Below are 11,689 nucleotides of genomic sequence, written 5' to 3'. Positions count from 1 at the left end.
CCTTGGGCATGGTATCATTGCATACTGTTTCAGGTAGCTGTAGCTATTTCATTTTCAATGCTATATAGTATTCCATTGATGAGTATAGTTTATTCATTCTACAGTTGAAAGACTTTGGGGTTATTTCCAATTTGGGGCCACTATAAACAATTCTCTGCAAATATTCCTATAGATGTTTCCTGGTGCGCATGAGCAGGCATTTTTCTACAGCAGGGCAGTCTGCTACTCCTAGGGTGCTCTAAGACCTTTGCAAGGGTTCATAAGGTCAAAACTTTTTATAAGACATGATTTGCTTTTTCTCACTGAGTTTACATTTGCACCAATAGTACAAAAGCAATGGTGGTAAAACTACTTAACATGAATCAAGGTAGTGGCACCATACTGCACTAGTAGTCATTGTATTATTCATCACAATGCACCACAGTTGAAAAAAAAAAGCCAGTTCCCTTTAAGAACGCCCTGTATAAGTAGGAAAAATTACTAATTGTATTAAACCTTGATTCTTGAGTAAATATCTTTTTAATATTCTGTGTAGCATTGAAAAAATATCAACTATATAGGAAATATTTAAGAAGGGCAAGACTTCTACAAGGAAAACTCTGTAACTTCATAGGACATTGAATAAGACTTAAATAGATGGAAAAATATACCACATTCATTAGAAGGCTCAGTATTGTAAAGATGTTAATTCTCCCAAAGTTTATTCAAAGATTCAATGCACAGAGCTTGCTGACATTGTTTTACATTTCTGCAAAACTCTTTAACATCTGGCTTGATGGAAGGTAGCAGGTTTCCTAGGTACTTGATATTTTTTGATGCTGTAATAAAAAGGATCTTTCACAAATTTTCTCTTAGTGGCTGATACACAAGAATATCATTGTTTAAAAAAAATATTAGCTTTGTATCCAGCTAATGTACTAAAGTTTCTTATTAATGCTAATAGTTTAATTGTAGATTTTTCCAGATTTTCTAGGTACACAATAATTTCACCAGTGAACCGTGACAGTCTTATTTCTTCATTTATGATCTTTGTACCTTGCATTTATTTTTCTTGCCTTAATGCACTGGGGAGTATCTCTACTACAATGTCAGACTGCAATTGTTATATCAGGCATCATTGTCTTTTTTGCCATTTTGTAGATAGTCTCTACCACATCAGGAAGGATGTCCTGTTCAGAGAGTCCTGAGCTGCCCCACTGCCACCACCATCTTAGTTACTGTCACACTCTGGAGGAGCCACAGCTGCTACAGCTGGACCCAGTCACCATCACCACACCCATGAGCAGCCAGGCGAGACCCAGCACCCCACAGTCTGGCCCTCAGTGATGCCCATACCAAACCCCGCACCTGGAGCAGTGGGTGAAGGGAGCAGTGGCCCCAGCAGCCTCATCTAGGAGGCACCAAGAAAGTCATCACAATGAGGGTTTTGGGAAAAGTAAAAAAAGCTCAATATAAGAAACAGATATGGTTTCATCAAGAGGAAGATGATTTTGCACACCAGAATGCCAGAAAGAAGGAAATCCCAGGAACTACCGTTGCAGTGTAAGATGTGGAGAGACTGTGGAGTTTGATGTTGTTGAAGGGGAAAAGGATGCAGAAGCAGCAGATGTTACAGGTCCCGGTGGAGTTCCAGAGCAAGGCAGTAGCAGACCGTAAACAGTGCTTATAGACCCTACACATGTGGTAGGGGTCTTCCACATGATTACCAGCAGAATTTTCAGAAGAGTGAGAGTGGAAAGAAAGGGATTGAAGAGGGCTCCGGAAGGCCAGGCCCAGCAGCGCCATCCCTACCGCAGGCACCTTACAGAGACCCTATGGGCACCCCCCCCCCACAGTAGTCCTGTGCAGGGAGAAGGGAGGAGGGTGCTGAGAACTAGAGTGTAGGAGAACAAGGTAGACCCGTGAGACAGAACACGTATCAGGTTATTGACGATGATTCTGCAGGGGCTCTTCTCGCAGAAGACAGCCTACAGAGGATAGCAATGAAGAAGATAAAGGAAATCAAGAAGAGGAGACCCCAGGTCAGCAGACACCTCAACATCTATTCCACAGAAGACTCCCAGAAAACCCACAACCACAAGGTGGCAAAGAGACAAAAGCAGCTGAGAGTTTGCTCCTGAGGCCGAGCAGGGCATGGCTGAGTAAATGGGGCTTACCATCTCTACCATTACCAGGTTTAGTCATCCGAGGAGAGGAAATGAGTATGAAGTTCCAGCAATAAAAAATGAACAAAAATGCGAGACGACCTTAAGTGCTTGATCTTTGCCTGTTGACAGGATAACTAGAACCTTCTGCAATATCTGTGCAGCTTATGGCTTTTATTATTTTTACCTAAAGATGTCTCTTTCTGGTTAATGACAAATGTGGGTTTTTTTAAAGCCTGTTTTTTCTCAGTATATCTTTAGAGGTTTTAAAATTGTTTTATATCTGGTCAAGTTGAGATTTTTAAGAACTTTATTTTTTTTAATTTACTTTTTAAAATTGAAGTATAGCTGATTTACAATGTTGTGGTAGTTTCTGGTGTACGGCAAAGTCATTCAGATATATATAGATATGTGTGTGTATATATGTGTATATATATATTCTTTTCCCTTATAGTTTATTACAAGATATTGAATAGAGTTCCCTGAGCTATACAGTAGGACCTTGTTTTTTTCTATTTTATAAATATATGGTACTGTGTATCTGCTAATCTCAAACTCCTAATGTACACACCCCCTCTTTCTTCTTTGGTAACCATAAGTTTGTTTTCTATGTCTGTGAGTCTGTTTCTGTTTTGTAAATAAGTTCATTTATATCATATTTTAGATTCCACATATAAGTGATAATATATTATGTTTTTCTTTCTCTGTCTGATTTACTTCACTTAGAAGGATAATCTCTATGTCCATCCATGTTGCTGCAAATGGCATTATTTCATTCTTTTTTATAGCTGGGTAGTATTCCATTGTATATATATACCACATCTTCTTTATCGATTCATCTGCTGATGGATATTTAGGTTCCTACCATGTCTTGGCTATTGTAAATAGTGCTGCTGTGAACATTGGGATGCATGTATCTTTTAAAATTAAAGTTTTCTCTGGATATGTTATATATATAATATAACTCATTTTTAAATTGTAATAAATGTTTGCTTCTTAATTTTTTCCAAAAATGTCAATAAACTGCAAGCACCTGTTAGTACAGGTCTTAAATAGTAATAATAATAATAAAAAGAAAGCACCCTTTCTATTTCTATTCAGCTAAGTGATTCTTCCTTAAAATTATAAGTGAATGTTGCATTTTATCAAAAGATTTTCCCACATCAATTGGGATAGTCATATAATTTTTTCTCCTTATCCTATTAATAAGGTAAATTACCTTGACTGATTTTTCTAATGTTGAATCAGCTTTGCATTTTGGCATTAAATCCAACTTATTCATGTTTTATATCCTTCTATAAATCATTGAATTTGCTTTCTAAAATTTTTTTGAAAATGATTGCATCTATGTTCAAGAGTGAAATTTGCTTATAATTTTCAGTTCTTTTAATATTTCTGCCAGGTTTGGTATCCAGGTTATGCTTAAGTTGGAATGTGTTTACTTAGTTTTTAATTTCTCATGATTGTATAAAGATTCAAGTATTTCTTCCATAAATTGCTGGTACACTCACTGGTGAAACCATCTGGACTTGGAGTTTTATACTCAGAAATATATTTTTTACTATTAATTCAATTTCTTTAAGGCTTACATAGAATTTTTCAGCTTTTCTCCATAATTTAATTGAACTTCATTGATGGAAATGTTAATTGCTTTCAGTTTTCACTATTACAAAGGATGCTGCAATGAACACATTTATACAAGTATTTTGCAAGTTTGTGCATCTTTACATTTTAAACATCTTTATAAGATACATTTTAAACATCTTTATAAGATAAATGCTTATAAGGGGAATTGCTGGGTCACAAAGTATGAACATTTGTAGTTGTCTTGGTCTTGACATCAGGCCATTTCTTTCCTGAAGAAACAACATTGGAGAGAGAAATGCCCTCTGTATTAGTTATTTATGGTGAGTAACAAATGACTCCAAAACTTGATGGTTTAAAACAATAATAGACAATTATTATCCTCACAGTTTCTGTGACTCAGAAGTTGTGAGTGGCTTAGTTGAGTGGTTCTGACTTGGGCTCTCTCATGAGATGGTCATCAAGATGTCAGCCAGGACTGCAACATTTGAAGGCTTGTCTGAGGCTGGAGCAATATTTTCAAGATGGCTCACTCATGTAGCTGGCAAATTGGTGTCAGTCCTTAACAGGTGGCCTCAGTTTCTTCCCCAGTGTGGGCTCTCCACACCCTTCTTGAGTATCATCACAACATGGCAGTGGAGTCCCCCAGAACAAGCTATCTGAGAGAGAGAGAGAGAGAGAGAAGCAAAAGTGGCTTTTGAACGAACTTTGGAAATCACACACCATTACTTCTGCCGTACTCTATTCCTCAGAAAAGCATCACTGACTCTGGCCCACATTGAAGGTATGGGGAGTTAGACTCCACCCTTTGAAGGAACAAGTGTCAAAGAAGTTGCAAGTGTATTTTAAAACCATCACAATCTCTCTCTAAGCCTAGTTTAAGTAGGTTTATCTCCTTGCATGAACCTTCAAAAATGTGTTTCTAAGGACAATTTCTCAGCCCATTGAAGTCACTGAAGCAAATGGCAACAGCTGGTGAGAGTGTGGAATTGGGGCTACAAGAAGTCAACCACCTGCTGCCCTTAGTGTCCAGTGTCCTTAGTGTCCTGGCTATGATACAGCCTCAAGATTTATGTCTTAATTATGTAAATAGAGCAATTATGCCATCAGGGGCTCTGGTAAGCTAATTACTAAACAAGAAATCAATGCTGCTGAAGTCCAGACTAATGAATCCCAAGGCACCCAACACCCTGACTGTAATTGCAATATTGAGGGTCTTATTTTTTTTTTTTTTAATTTTTATTTATTTATTTATTTTTGGCTGTGTTGGGTCTTCGTTTCTGTGCGAGGGCTTTCTCTAGTTGCGGCAAGTGGGGGCCACTCTTCATCGCGGTGCGCGGGCCTCTCTTGTTGCGGAGCACAGGCTCCAGACGCGCAGGCTCAGCAATTGCGGCTCACGGGCCCAGTCGCTCCGCGGCATGTGGGATCTTCCCAGACCAGGGCTCGAACCCGTGTCCCCTGCGTTGGCAGGCAGACTCTCAACCACTGCGCCACCAGGGAAGCCCGAGGGTCTTATTTTAATCGACCGTGCCAGGGAGCTTGGAGGGAAGAGGGCCGTTCTCGCCATGATTGATTCATTGAGACCCTATCCAAGATTCTTTTTCTCATGGATGCTGGGGGGCTGGAAACAACCCCTGGCCGCCCTCTCCCATCCCATGGCCACCTCTACACATACCCAATCAACCTGTAATAGCTCAGACTCTGGGAAGTGACCATATGGATTATTATGGTCAGTGCCAGTAGGGAGGGAGGGGCTCTGACCAGAGCATCAGCTCAGTTGGACGTGACTTTTACATGTGGAGGATTGAAGCAGGGTGAGAGGGTTTCACTGGGACCCCCTTCTCCCCAACTCTCTGCTTTGCGTGAGATGTCTGATTGCCCCTGACAATGGACAAGACTGGACAGAGAGGTCTCCTGACCCTAAAGGTTCCTGGAGGCACAAGAGTGCCTACTCGCTTCATTGTCCGCCCTTTGTCCTCTCCAACTCTCACATCGCAGGGCTCTGGCCTCTGTCTCTCTCGTTTATGTGACAATTTTCCAAATTGCCTTGTCTCACCCTTAGCTTTTATCCAGTGCTGCTACAAGGAATAGCCATGTGCAATCTGGTTCTGCAGTTATTATAAAAATACTGTTGAGGACCATGAGTTGTTGTACACCTACAACAAGATGATTTGGGGGGGAGGGTGTTGTCTGCTGTCCCAGAATTGTGGCCAATCTCCAAACCAAAGCAGTTGACAAGAAGCACTGAGGAACTCTGCCTTCTAAAAAGCATTGCCCAGGAGCAGAACCCATGCATCCTGGCAATGACAAGGTGGTTTGAAAACAGGTTGCAGAATTGGCCTGCCACCTTCAATCCACACCCAATCCTGACCTTTATTCTTCCACTCTTGTTTATATGAAAAGAGGATCAGGGAATGTGGGGAGATGGCAACCAGACCTGCCAACCTTACAGCATTCGTGATGAGGGGAGATTCCCTTTTCTTCCCATGGGAAGACATATGTGATCACAGAAACAACTGGCTACTTCTGAGCTAGAGGTTTTTGTGAGGGGCCTGTGGAGGTGGCCTATGCCAGCAGAGGGACAGGGGACTGCAGAAGGCCTGGGAAGGAAGAACTGGAGGAACCCACATCCCCTCGTCCTTGGAGAACACAAAGCAAGTCCATGGCCTTTCCTGTCGTTCCACCTGCAGGAGCATGGAATGAGAGGGGTCAGCAGCTGTGGGCTGCCCAGACAGTTGCTGTGACAGGTGAGGAGAACCTCCATCCAGAGAAGGTTGGGGACCATAACCCAGACTGAAGGAGGACTTTGCCCCCTTCCCTCTGAGTGAGCTGTCATATGAGAGGAGATCCAGGTTGAGTTGAGCATTGCTCCAAAATACCACCCCACCTTCAATGTAGAATCTACTAGCCTCACGTGGGATCAGACTGAACCAGGCCAAGATTGGAGATGCCTCCTCAGCACCACTGGTCCTCAGCCATGCTGAGATGCCTCCTGCTTCCCCAACCTTCCTTCCTGTCCCTAAGCCTAGAGAGCAAGACCCGGGAGAAGGAGGAGGAGGAGCAGAGGGGAAAGAAGAGACCACACTGCTCCTTCTTCTGGGTCCCTAAGGCCAAAATCTTCCTGGGTTTTGAGGAAGAGGAAGAGCTTTGAATCAGATACAAATTTGGAGTTTTAACCTGGACCGAGTTTTTAATAACTGAAAGCGACGGGAACATTCACTTTCTGCCCAAAATACCATTAAGTGATGAGGAAAAGGGATTCGACAGAACACAGCAGAAAGCAGTGACTGGAAAAAATTAACTTTCGCATTTATACCCCACTGAGTTGAGACCCTTCAGTAACCCACTGCACACCATTCGAGTCAGAGGTCCCTAAATAAAGCCCTGTGGAGGGAAATGATTGTCAGAATTTTTTGCAAGGCTATCCAGGACATGAGGAAATGAACACATTCACACACTATGGGAGTTAAGATAAACTGGGGAGGTCTTTTGGGGGGATGATTTGGAAATATGTGTCATAAGCCTTAAAAAAGTGCATACCTTTGACCCAGCAGTTTTATTCTTCAGAATATATTTATTTATTCAACAGATTTTTATGGAGTACCAAATTTGTGCCGGACACTGTTCAGGTATATTGAACAAGATGGACATAATCCCTATCCTTACAGACCTTACAGTTTACTGAAGGGGAGACAGAGAAACAGGATGTTACAATACAGCATCAATCATGCTCTAGTAGAATGAAGGGCAGGTGATGGTGGCCACCATGGGAGGGATATCCGTCTGTGATGATAATGGTGATGGCAGAGTGTCAGGGAGGTTCATCTGAGGAAGAGATGTCTGAAAGATGAATAGGGTGAGCTAGGCATGGGATCCCAGGTGAAGAAAGATTGTTCTAGGCAGGAAGAGTATGTACAAGATCACAGAGGCAGAGAGATCATAGCATAGTTCAGGAGCCTAAGGAAGTTTGGTTTGGCCAGAGAAGCAAGAGTGAGAGGATGAAAAGGCGGGAGGATGGAAAGGGAGGCAAGGGACCCTAAGGAAATAATTGAGGGTGCATGCAAAAGCTCACCAAAGCATCAGTGATGGTTATTATAGCTGAAGCTTGGAGACAACTTAGATGTCAATTAATAGGTTCCCAGTAACACCAGTACAACAGAACATTGCACAGCTACAAATGAGACTGTGGAAGAATATTTATTGACACAAAGAGATGTTCAATGTTATACTGTCAAATAAAAAATCAGGATATAATACTGTATGTATAGTATGGTCTTATTTTTATGTTTAAAATTATACAAAGATTCTGGAGAAAATATGTAAGTTATTAACACTTATCTCTGGGTGCTGGGATTGTGGGTAAATTTCATTCCTTCCTTTTTGCTCAACTGTAGTTTCTACAGTAGTTTATCTGTATGCAAGTATTGCTTGGGTAATAAAGAAGTGAAAGTTATAAGACACAAAATCACTGAAATGTAAGCTGAAAAAATTTGATGCCAGGAAAATCTTGGTCTTCCTGTTATGTGTGAAGAAATTATTCAAAACTGAGAAGGGGAAGTCGTATAAAAGGCAACTGACATGGAATATCAGTTTTAACATTTATGGGCTTCAACCGACTCTGCAAGGACATTCAGACTGCCCACCTCCATGCGTGCTGCCACCCCCAGCTTCACGCAGCATTGCCTGGCCCCAGGCAGCGCCAGCTTTTCTTGGACATCACCAATTCTGGCTCCACTTCCTTCCTGGTCCTTGTATAACAAAGCTACATTCTCTAGTTTCATCTCAGTTGCTTCTTTTAATTTTTTTAGACAGCTTTGTTGAGGTATAATTTATATACCAAAAAACCTCACACATATTTAATGTATATAATTTGATGAGTTTGGACTTATGCATACACCTGGGAAACCATCTACCTCAATCAAGGTAATAGACAAATGTATCACCTCCAAAAGTTTCCTTGTGCCTCTTTGTGGTTTGTGTGTGTGCCTGTGTGTTAATAACACTTAACATGGAATCTACCTTCTTAACCACATTTTAAGTGCACAATAAAGTATTTTTAAATATAGGCACTATGTTGTACAGTGAATCTCTAGAACTTATTCATATTGTATAACTGAAACTTTATACCCATTGAAAGACTTGCAAGCAGATAAAGTCTGTTAAAGTCCTATGAATTCCAGTGGGTCATACAGCTTTGTCTAAGAAATAAGCATCTTCTGCTGATCCTACCAGGGCGGCCCACTGTGGTACTTGCACACACATCTAGCACAATGAAGATATATCAGTGTCCTATGGAGGCTTGTACAATTGAGCGTAGATGAGCTTGTGGTGTGCTTTCTCCCCTTGGATAACAATTATTGTGTTAGTTATCATGATTCCTTTTTGCCCTAATGCCTGTAATCAGAAACCATTTGATGCTCAATTATTAGGATGAAAGAGGAGCTCTTTAGAGTCAGGACTTTGAGTTCATTCTGATCCTTGGATGTGGACCTGCTCCAGCCATGTGGTCCCTCTGCCTCAAGGTGACCAGTCTCCTCACTGTCCCTTGAAAGAAGAATGTTTTCCCCTTCCTTATTCCTGTGTTCATGCTGGTCCTCTCACCAAGAATTCCTTCTCTGCACCTCTTATGGTCTCACCAAATGCTACTGATCTGTCACAGTCTAGCTCGAGTCTCAACTGTGAGACAGCCTGCCCGATGCTACAATTTACGTGTGTCGGAGTCTACGTGCTTCATGGAAAGAGTGTAGATTTTGCCACTGGAAGCCCTAAGATCCAATTGCGACTTCACTACTTACTAGTTGAGTGATCTTGGGAAATTTACTTAACATTTGAGAAATTTTCTCCGTGAAATTTTTTTTCACAGAGATGTTGTGAGAATTACAAGATAATATAATTTTTAAGTCCCTTAAGTTACCAAACACTACATGTATTCAACAAGCATTTATTAAGCACCAATGGTGCAACCAACATTAAACTAGACATTACGCAAATGCTAGTTTTGTTATAACACTCAGTAATCAATAATAGTCTTCCAGGGAATCCAGCAAATAACATCCTGCTTTGTGCTTCTCATGTTTCACCTGTGAATATATTAACTCTTTTGTATTTTGTAGGTTAACTATTTTGTGTTATGAAATAGTTATCAAATTCCTACTGTGAGCTTAGTGGGGATAAAATGGTGAACAAGAACCTGCCCTCCTGCAGTGGCATGAGTACAAGGAGGAACTTTTGAAGGCTCTAAGGAAGGCAGTGATTTAATGGAATTTGTGTCATTAAAAATATCATTTTTTTCTACTTTAGTTGGAACTTTCTTCCCTTCTTTGCCTGGCTAAGTCCTCCCTTTCTTTATTTCTCAAATTTGATGTCCCCTACTCCAAGGATAATTCTCTGACTTCCCATCCTGGGTTTGTGCCCTCCCATGTGCACTCCTTTTTTTAATTAAATTGAAGCATAGTTGATTTACAATGTTGTGTTAATTACTGTTGTACAGCAAAGTGGTTCAGATATATATATATATATATATATATATATATATATATATATATATACACATATATATACACATTCTTTTTTTTTAATATTCTTTTCCATTATGGTTTATCATAGAATGTTGAATATAGTTCTCTGTGCTATAAAGTAGGACCTTGTTTATCCATTCCATATATAAAAGCTTACATCTGCTAACCCCAACCTCCCACTCCATCCCTCCCCCAACCCCCTCCCCCTTGGCAACCACCAGTCTGTTCTCTATGTCCCTGTTCTGTTTCATAGATAGGTTCATTTGTGTCATATTTTAGATCCCACATGTAAGTGATATCATATGGTATTTGTCTTTCTCTTTCTGACTTACTTTACTTAGTATGATAATCTCTAGTTGCATCCATGTTGCTGCAAATGGCATTATTTCGTTCTTTTTTTATGGCTGAGTAGTATTTCATTGTATATATGTACCACATATTCTTTATCAAGTCATCTGTTGATGGATATTTAGGTTGCTTCTATGTCTTGCCTATTGTGAAGAGTGCTGCTATGAATGTAGGGGTGCATGTATCTTTTTGAATTTTGGTTTTTTCCAGATATACGTCCAGGAGTAAGATTGCTGGATCATATGGTAATTCTATTTTTAGTTTTCTGAGGAAACTCCATACTGTTTTCCATAGTGGCTGCACCAACTTACACTCCCACCAACAGTGTAGGAGGGTTCCCTTTCCTCCACACCCTTTCCAGCATTTGTTATTTGTCGGCTTTTTAGTAATGGCCATTCTGACTCGTGTGAAGTGATACCTCACTGCAGTTTTGATTTGACACGTGCACTCTTTATGTCTCAGTACAGCTCTCAGCACGCTGGCTTGTAATTGTCTGGTTGCCTGTCTAGGTGCCCCTGGGCTATGAGCTCCATGGGCTGACAGAGCTCTTGCTTATCTTTTCATATTTGTATCCTCAGTGTCCAGCCAGAGCACAGCGTAGGTGTTCAGTAAACACTGCTGAAAAAATAGTGACCCTGGCAAGAGCAGTTTCAGGGAAGTAGTGGAGCAAAGCCAGACAACAGCAAGATGAAGCAAGAATGAGGCACAATGAGAAGAGACACTTCTTCCGAGAATCTTACTTGGGAAGAGTATGGGTGAGCAGGGCAATAGCTAGAAGAGGACACGGGGAGATGGAGGGTTTGTTTTGTAAGATGGAAGAGACTTAGACATATTTAAATACTGATGGGGACTATCTGGAAGGAAAGAAGGAGATTAAGATTCGGAGGCTGTATTAGTCAATACTAATAACACAATAATGCCGCGGAGTAAGCGAGCCCCAGTCCCAGTGGCTTATGGTAAGAATAAACATTTATTTAACTCACTCATGTGTCTGCAGGGTGACTCTGCACTGTGTTGCAGGTCTGCATATCTAGGGCTGTTCCACGTGCCTTCCATCCTTGGGCCAGTGAGCTAGCCGAGTATGTTTCTCTCATC

The 11,689-nt window shown here is 40.9% G+C and overlaps 1 pseudogene; it reads left to right on the top strand.

Moving 5' to 3' along the window:
* The first annotated feature begins 1,417 nt into the window (after positions 1-1,417).
* Positions 1,418-2,281, top strand: LOC114236434 (Y-box-binding protein 1-like; annotated as a pseudogene).
* The last annotated feature ends 9,408 nt before the right edge of the window (positions 2,282-11,689 follow it).

The sequence above is a fragment of the Balaenoptera acutorostrata genome, chromosome 9, assembly GCF_949987535.1.
Source record: "Balaenoptera acutorostrata chromosome 9, mBalAcu1.1, whole genome shotgun sequence".
NCBI classification, from domain to species: domain Eukaryota; kingdom Metazoa; phylum Chordata; class Mammalia; order Artiodactyla; family Balaenopteridae; genus Balaenoptera; species Balaenoptera acutorostrata.
The sequence above is the reverse complement of the archived record's forward strand: the minus strand, read 5'-3'. Positions and strand labels throughout refer to the sequence as shown.